The sequence below is a fragment of the Nicotiana tomentosiformis genome, chromosome 2 (assembly GCF_000390325.3).
Source record: "Nicotiana tomentosiformis chromosome 2, ASM39032v3, whole genome shotgun sequence".
In the NCBI taxonomy this organism is placed as follows: Eukaryota; Viridiplantae; Streptophyta; class Magnoliopsida; order Solanales; family Solanaceae; genus Nicotiana; species Nicotiana tomentosiformis.
Window position 1 is genome coordinate 157,282,770 of NC_090813.1, and position 9,306 is coordinate 157,292,075.

The following is a 9,306-nucleotide window of genomic DNA, read 5'->3' on the forward strand; positions in this document are numbered from 1 at the left end:
GTATGTAGTCCACAGAGTGATTCTATGACCGCATAGTGGGCCGCAGAAATATCCTCTTTTGCCAAGAATTTTCCTTTACTCTCCAGTGCATTATTAGACCTAAAAATCCGAGCCGCGGCGAGAATTTCTATAATCCTCAACAGGTAAAAACCGATTCGGCACCACGAAACATTATTTTTCCTTTGCAAAATTTTATGGGGCCTTACAGTTTCATTCCTCTCCCATGCTTCAAAAATAGTTTCACTCCCTTTCTAGAAGATGTTATGGATTTCTCTTCTAAACTTGCCCATTTTAGCTGAGGAGAAATATTTATCAAAACAATTTCTGGTCATCTCATCCCATGTTCTAATCGATCTCGTGGTCAAGCTTCGAAGCCACTGCTTTTCATCATCTTTGAGTAAAAAGGGGAATGACCTTAAGTACACTGCATCTTGTGATACCCCATTGTACTAAAAGATGTTCATAATCTCCTCGAAGTCCATCAGATGTGTGTTTGGATCTTCGTTCATCTTTCCCTTGAAGACACGTTAGTTCTGAATGGTTTGAAGCAAACCTTGCATTAACTCGAAATTGTTGGTTGCAATTGGAGATGGTCTAACACTTGATAATCCCTGATTGTGGACCGGTCTAGCATAATCGTCAAGTGATCACCCAGGCCCGGGAGCTATATTTTCGAACTGGTCTGCAGCCAAGGGTTGATTTTGAGCAATTCTCTAAGACCTCTCTTCTTTATAGATAATCCGTGCATCTCTAATAGTTGCTTCCTCAACATCCAGTGCAGGTTTTTCTCATTGTTGGGCTGCCTCTCTTGCAGCCAAATCTACATTTTCATCATTGTTTCCAGCCATAGTTCCTTTGGTTAAGGATTGCCCAACCTTTTCTACTGTCTCGGTGAGTTTTCTTTCCTTCCTCAGGTGTCGTAGTTGTTTTTCAATCTCTGGCTCGTATGGTAGTACTTCTTTTTCAGAAGCTCGAGTCATGCACCAATCTTAACCTCTAACCTGTGCACAGTTAAAAAAACACCAAATGTAAAAAGAGAAAAATAAAAGAAAAAGAATTTTTTTTCCTGAATTAGCACTATAAAATATTTCAAACACTATTTATTTCCAATCCCGGCAATGGCGCCAAAATTTGACGAGCTCGAAACACACACTTAATTGGTACTCGCTAATCAAAGATAGTATAGTATAATATCGTATCCATAGGGATTGGAGTTAAACATTATTCTCGTAGTTTCTAACTTGATTGCTATCCAAGAGGATCAACAATTGATATTTATATGATTAATACTAAAATTAACTAAGAATCTAAGTTATTGACTAATGACAATCGAAATAAAGAATAAGCAAAGACGGATATCAATGGGAGAAGACAGGGTTTTGATAGGATAGGTGCAAGATAATTGTTTGGGATCAAACTCTAGATAATGCACTTCTAATGTTCAAGTGAGTCTCTCGAATTAACTCAATTATTAGTTCACACCTTTAGCGAAAATTGCTCTCTCGATTAAGTCTGAACCTCATGAAATGAACCACTTTAAGCTCTGTGAAGATATGCAAGAATGCGTAGTGGGTTGGTCATTAGGAGAATCTCTCTCTATTATCCTCTTAACTAGGTTTAATCAATGATTCAACTAGCCTCTTTCGATTACTAAGAAGAATTAATGAACTCAACCAACAATATAATGCAAATATATCACAAGTTATGCCTCTCTCGATTACATGAACAAGTGAATATAGATGAAACAATTAAATTATCCAAAAATACTTCAATACATAAAACTAGAGTTATAATCCACAAGCAATTATCAATACACCAAATCCATCAAACCCTAAATGGAACTACTCCATAGACATGGAGTAATTCATCACAAAATTAATCAAAGTATAGGAAAACATAAATTCAATCCAAACTCGGGTCTTGAGTGAGGAAAAAATGATGAAATCCTTGTGCTCGTGTTTTTCCAACTCCTCCTTAGCCTCGAATATGTGTCAAAAGTCCAGAAAATAATATTTTTCCATGTATTTATACCAAGTGGGGTCGGGCCCAGACGAAACCTCCCTTTCCTAGCCGAAATAGGAAACTTGCAAACTTATTACTTTTCATGCATAGCAGTATGGTATGCATGGTGCGTAGCATTTGTGCAATTTTCTCGGTTGTAAACTCTCTGAACTTAGCTTGTCTGACAAATTTTTTTACTGATGCTTCGCACTATGCCTAGCATTAGTGTATTTTTCTGTCAGACCCAAAAATTATAAGTCTCTGAACTTCTCAACTTTCTGACGCACATTTGCACTGATGCGTTGCAGTGTGATACGCATGGTGCGTCGCATTAGTGCATTTCCTCGGAGTGTTGCTTCTTCATTGATTTTTGACGTCCAGAAGTGATCCTCAATCCCCGAACATGATCCCAGCTTAATTTCTTGGGCTTTTACTCACACTTCAAAGCTCCAATTATTTGATTTAGCTCCACAATATCTACATAACTCGGAATCATTCCTACAAGGCATAAAATACGCAATAAGTGCAAAATACTATAAATTAAAGCTCAACACAAGTAATGTGCAGTGAATTAGAGTGCAATGAGCGACTAAAACACAAGATTATAGCCTACCATCAGTTATTTCAATCAATATAAGTCCATTAATGCAATCCGACCAAAGATACTTCCTTTCACCTTAGCTTACAATCCTTAGAACAAGATTCGACCATCTGGAACTCCCTCTTAGATTCGATTCTTGCATACATAAGTTGTGTTAACTCCGGTGAGTTGTATCTACCAAAAGTGTACGCCCAAGATATAACCATGCAACGTACCCCAAAGCTCATCTATTCATAGCAATATATTTATACCACAATAGTTGTTCATTACCAAACCCGGTACCGGTAATCTAACTTATATTAGATAGAACCTTGTTCTAAACATTCGCAACACTGTTAATGATAAAAGAAACCTGTAGAAACTTATAACCACCTATCAAATCAACGAATCATGGAGTTCTCTTGCCTGACAAGAACCACTGCCAAATTTTGAGCTAACTAATAAGACTCTTCCTCCAAACACACCTTATCAAATTCAATTGCACTAATTCCAGGTCAAATGACCTTGTCTCAACCACTACAAACTGCCCGACTGACAGGCTATACAAAATTCCAACTAGAACTGCATACAGCACAGTCCGTACACCAAACAAGCAACAACTTAAATGTAGCCAATCATGGAGACAAAACCAAATTAGACAAGTATCCAATAAATCGGACAAATACAATCACAAAAATGCAATGCTATGAATCCATCCTACAAGGTAGAAACAAAACATATGGAATAACAGAAATTGTATCCAAACATAACATAGTTACGATGTGCAACCCGATCCAATCATCATACTGCTCCACATGGAAATACTCACCAAACACATGTGCATCAACAAAAAACACATATTGTGCATAAACATGACCATGGGAAGCGGATAGCATAGAGCACTACAAAAAGTCAAGCACAATTACAGTGAAATTAATAAGCCAGCAACTCAAGAGCCATCTAGTTGCTATATCTCCACAAGGCCTAAACAGGGCCACGGCATGCACATGAATAATCAAGTCGTCTCACAACCCATCATGTCATAAGAGAGTAACACACGAAATAGATCAGGAGGAGAATAACACCCATTCGGCCAACTGTCACACCCATAGAAAAAGCTGCATTGAGTAAGCAAATTCGATACAGTATAGAATACTCATTCTCATTAGGTCTACCAATAGTCCCCCTACCCTATTCAGATCATCCCAAAGTAGTTAAATAACCTCCCAAAATCCATTGTGACCTCATCAATGACACATACAATAAGTTGTCTAGCCTTTAATATTGTTTCAACATCTGCATCCAACGAAATAATATGCCTCCACAAAGATGAAATCTCTAAACCTCGATAATGAAAAAATCTAATCTCTATCACCTTATAAGAAGAAACCCTATAAATTTTCCGCATCAAGTAGAAAAATCTGCACATCAATGGTTACCAAACACTCAATCTCTATATTACTAGACCAACACCCACAAATAAAAACACAATGTGCCTTCAATAAGGCACACTCTACTCTCGCGATACAAGATAGTGTTAGCATTCCCTTAAGCATCTGAAATCCCTCATCCTATCTAGAAATCATGACATTCCTTTAACAATTGAAGCGCAAACTTGTCCATTCAATCTTAATCCCACACGACTCACTACATCTATCATGTCCCAACATGAAAATATGAGAACTCATTTATCAACTCTGAATCACAAATAATCCACACACTATATCGACCAAACATCTTCCACTTAACTTAGTTCAGAAGAAAATTACAACACGCGAAAACCTCCCTAAACCCGTTGAAGACATCAACCCCAAGTCATTGTCAAATCATCACAACTCTTTGGAATCCATTTGCACATAACTCAGTCATCAGATATGAATCTCTCTTAATCAACCAAGTCACGCAGACTACCAAACCTGAAAGTTATTGCCACAAAACATCTGTAAAGCATTGTTATACCAAAGGAAATGATCATTTCTATTACCATGCTAATCCAAGCCATTTCTCAATTGACCCAACTTCTTTAGACCACTTATGACCCGCCTTCACGGAAGTACTCTTTCCCAATACAATATGGACCTGAATCAAAACTCATCCCAAGTGATACTAACATGAAATCTCGTCGTCCTAAGACTGGTAAGCCACATTACTCTTTCTTATACACCCAATAGTACCTCAAACCGAAAAACCTGCTCTGAAAAGATCTTCTATGAATCTGAAGTTATTTCTTCCATCTCTCAAACATTACCTTATAGAATCGGGAATGTTACAAAAATACCCCCAAGTCTCTTCCACTATCCAATGCAAATCTTGTATCCTTAGTCACACAAAAAATTCGAAAATACTTAGATACCATATATTGAACCTTGAACTCACTAAAACCATCCTCGAGAGTCACCCACTCCGGCCCTGTCCCAAACACATAGCCAAACATGTTGAATGACTAGTGCTCCGATAGAAAATGAATACTCCAAAAGAACAACTGAGCAAATCCTTTCCCTTTACACATTACATCTATTAAGAGCTATCCAACCTGAGCCATTCCATAACTAGATACCAACTTGGTAAAAATATAACACGCCTCCAGAAAATTCGCTGCCATAATCAATCTGGAAGTCCTCCTCCTCAATCCATAACTAATCCACAAGCACACCGAAGTACAAAACTATAATAACTCATGCCCATGTGATCTAACCGTCGATGGTAGGCTCCCCCACTTTGCTTTAATAAACAATCACATAATCGAAGAAATCACAATGATTGTTCCTCCTTAGTCAACATGACCTCACACTATTACTCAGCTAGATTTCTCATAAGCTCATGTTGCACTAACCATAACACATCCTAAATTATCAGCCCAAATGCATACTTAACCTCGTGACAGTCGTCCCATCTATCTTAAGCGATCCACACTCACATCATAGTACATACATCCCATTAGATAGAAGGTAAAACTCTCCATAGCAACCTCATAAGAAATTGTACAATCTCTAACCTTCTCACAGGAGATAGCCCACCTGTGTAGCCCTAAATATTTCTATGACCTTGACATGAGCACCACCGCTATGTCATCAATTGATTCTCCTAAGTCTACACTCCTACACGGGCCGCAAGAATCTGATTTATTTCATTAATGAACAACCGAAAGATCTGTTCGCACATCCAAAACTCAAGATCGTATACTGCACCAAGATGATAATCAAGCATTCAAACCCCTTTGTAGCTCAAGCAAACCCTTCTTGTCGAACCTTTCTTTGTAGCTCAACCAGATAGTTCTCCTCACGACGCATCAATTGCCACGGCACGTAAGTAATCACCCTACCACTCTGCACTAAGACCCTGATAAAACCAACACGTGAAGCATCACAATATGCTATGTACGCCCCAAAGCCATGGGTAACTCCAACACTGGGTGGCTATAGATGGAAACCCCTCTATAATGCTAAGATAGTAGTCAGCCCTCAACATAGGAGGAAAATATCTCAAAGCACAGGTGCAATATCACCATAAATTGCCGGATCTCAACTGATATCGACTGCTCAACATCATGTATGAACAATTAGGAAGGAACTTAAGATACGGGCATCAAGCCGACATAACATTGCATAATAAGGAATCAAGAAAAGGAAATTTCCTAATATCCTATAGCTTCTCGAAGATAAGTACAAATGTTTGCGTACCGATCCACATGACTCTACTAGACCAGCGCATGACATGTGATGCCCATAAAACCTATAGCTCTAACACTGACTTGTTATGACCCAAAATCTCACCTCATCCCATGATGGCGCCTAGCCGTACATGCTAAGCAAACCAACTCACAATTAACATAATATAATATAGATTCCTTTAATTATCAGAGTTATCATAAATAAAGACATGAATAATCTCAAAAAAATATAATATATGATACAAACATAACATGATTCGAACACGACCAAAAACGGTACAACCCCCAAGGACTAGGTGACACAAGTAAACGAGCAACCACTAAATAAGCACAAGTCTGAATACATAATCAAAACTGACTATGAGAAAGAAAATTGACAGGAAATAAATAAGGACAGGGACTCGGGAATTGTAGAACGAATCTGTGAGGTTCAGCTCACCCTAAGTCTCTGATCAATCGCCTAGGCTCAACTAGGACCCACCTGAGGATCTACACAAAAAGATGTACAAAAACGTATTATGAGTACACCACAAGCAGTACCCAGTAAGTATCAAGTCTAACCTGGAAGAAGTAGTGGCGAGGCTATAGGCATCAAGATACGTACAAAATAGATATATGTAATAGAGCCTAAAATTGAAATAGTAAATAACCTCATGAACAACTGGTATCAAAGATGTCAGATAGCCGAAAGATATAAAGCATGCTTTTCCAATTCAAGAAATGATCATAACGCTGGTCAGATATGGTATTTAATGATGGCATGCTTCAATCAACGGAGTCGAGGCTCCCAACTAGAATATATAGGTGACATGAAACAGTTAGCATTATTCTAAATGAATCAATGATTTCTATGCATGCTCAAAACTCTATCTTTTACCATGACTAGTACAAGATCCATGTACCCCAATACAAAATCCATGTATCACTTCAATCCGATACAAAATTCATGTATCATTAATACCAGATATAAAGTCCATGTAATACCAAATATCAACCACGGTCACAGGGCCCAAAGTAACATGGGTAATCACCTAACTCCAAAAGGATGGCACCAAATCCAAGCGCAAAAGGAGCTAGATAGTCAAATGTTCGCTCATCATGTCCTGTGCCATAACTATATTTCAAACATAAGACCTTTCCTTTAATGCCACAATGTCAGTCTAAATCAAGTATCAAAATACAATACATATGCATATGCCCAAGTATTAATAGATAAAAGATGAACGAGAACTTAATAATAATCATGTGGATATGTGCTCATGGAACTTCTATATGACTAGGGATGATTCAAATAATTCAACATATCAAGAACAAGTTCCCATGCCTTCATAAATAACCATAAACCTAGGCATGATCGCTAACATGAATAAGAGAGAAAACGTATTCATATATGCCAAACAAATCATGAATCAAAGATTAGGATATAATCAAAACAACACATAAAGTATCTCAATTTTAACTCGGACATGATATAAATTTGGTACCTGTATATACGCTTGCCACCTCGCATATACACCAGCAATCAAGTCAAATCCTAGGGGTTTCCCTCTTAACAACGTTAGCCAAGAGACATACCTCTTCTCGTGCTAGATTCAACCACAAATATCATCAAAACCTTGCTCTATCCCTCAAATCATGCAAATCCAAGCCAAACATCATCCAAGGAAGTCAAACAATACAACATGAAATGATATCTAACCATAACGCTTCTATCTTTGAAGATATTCCAGAAAGTAAACAAAAGTCAATCCGAGCTTGCTTGCCCGAAATCTTAAACCAATACCAAAATTCGATGACCCATAACCTGCCGACTCCAAATATATAATTAGTTTCCAAATCTGGGTCCAAATCAATGGTCAAAACCCCCCAAAATATATTGTCTTAAAGTATAAACAAAAACCCCAAATTTCCTTCTGAAAACCATGTAGATTCTTGAAATATACTCACAGATAGATAGAATCAATTACCCTCTTGCCCGTTATTAAAATCCCCATGAAATATTTCCCTTCTCCAAGTCTAAGGATCAAAATATGAAAGAATCGATAAAACTTCCGAAATATAACATTTATGTATTCTTCTCAGAAGTACCCTTCCTGAATACGGCATAAGCCTCGCGTTCGCAAAGCACAAATGTTGTTGCCCCAGAAAATAGCCTATGTGATCACGCCTGAGAATCGTGGTCGAGAAAGCCAAAGAGCCAATACATCGCGAACGCGAGCTCCATCTCGGGAATGCAAAAGCCAACAAGCCACCCAACCTCCTCCAACTCTATGCGAATGCAATAAGTGATACACGAATGAAAAGGTCGTCCTTCAAACAGCTCGCAAACGCGAGACACATTGTGGGAATGTGAATAATAAATCTCCAACTCCCAAAACACACATCACGAATGCAACCTCTAGACCACTAATGTCACGACCCAACTGGAGGGTCATGACTAGCACCCGGGCCATACTTGCCGAGCACCAACGTACATTTTATCTAACCTTCCTTATTATCTTTAAGGGCCGACAAGATCAATATAAATAGTAGACATGGATCATGAACATCCAACAATGAAAGATAATGTCATGAACATACATAACATGGGACGACAAGACTGTCAAGAAACTATATATAAGGTACGAGCTATCATGATGCCATGAAAGACTATACAACAAAAATCAGCCGAAAAGGCATTCTAAACCATACATAAGTCGACACCTGTCTATGAGCCTCTAAAGGAACATAAGTGCTACAACATTGCCGGAACAGGGCCCCGACATACCCATAATGTCTATAACAAAAATGCATACCAAGACCACGGCAAGTCCGGAGAAGGGATCTCGCCAATAACCGCTGAACTGGACAGCCTACTGTGGTGGGGGAGCTACGTCTACCTGTCTATCAGGACCTGCAGCACGACATGCAGCGTCCACAAATAAAAAGGACGTCAGTACGAATAAAGTACTGAGTATGTGAGGCAAGAAAGCATAAGTAAGAACAGTAATGTAAACAGGGATAGAGAATATACAACCTGTGACATCTGGGTACCTCTGAGGGCTACTGACATGAA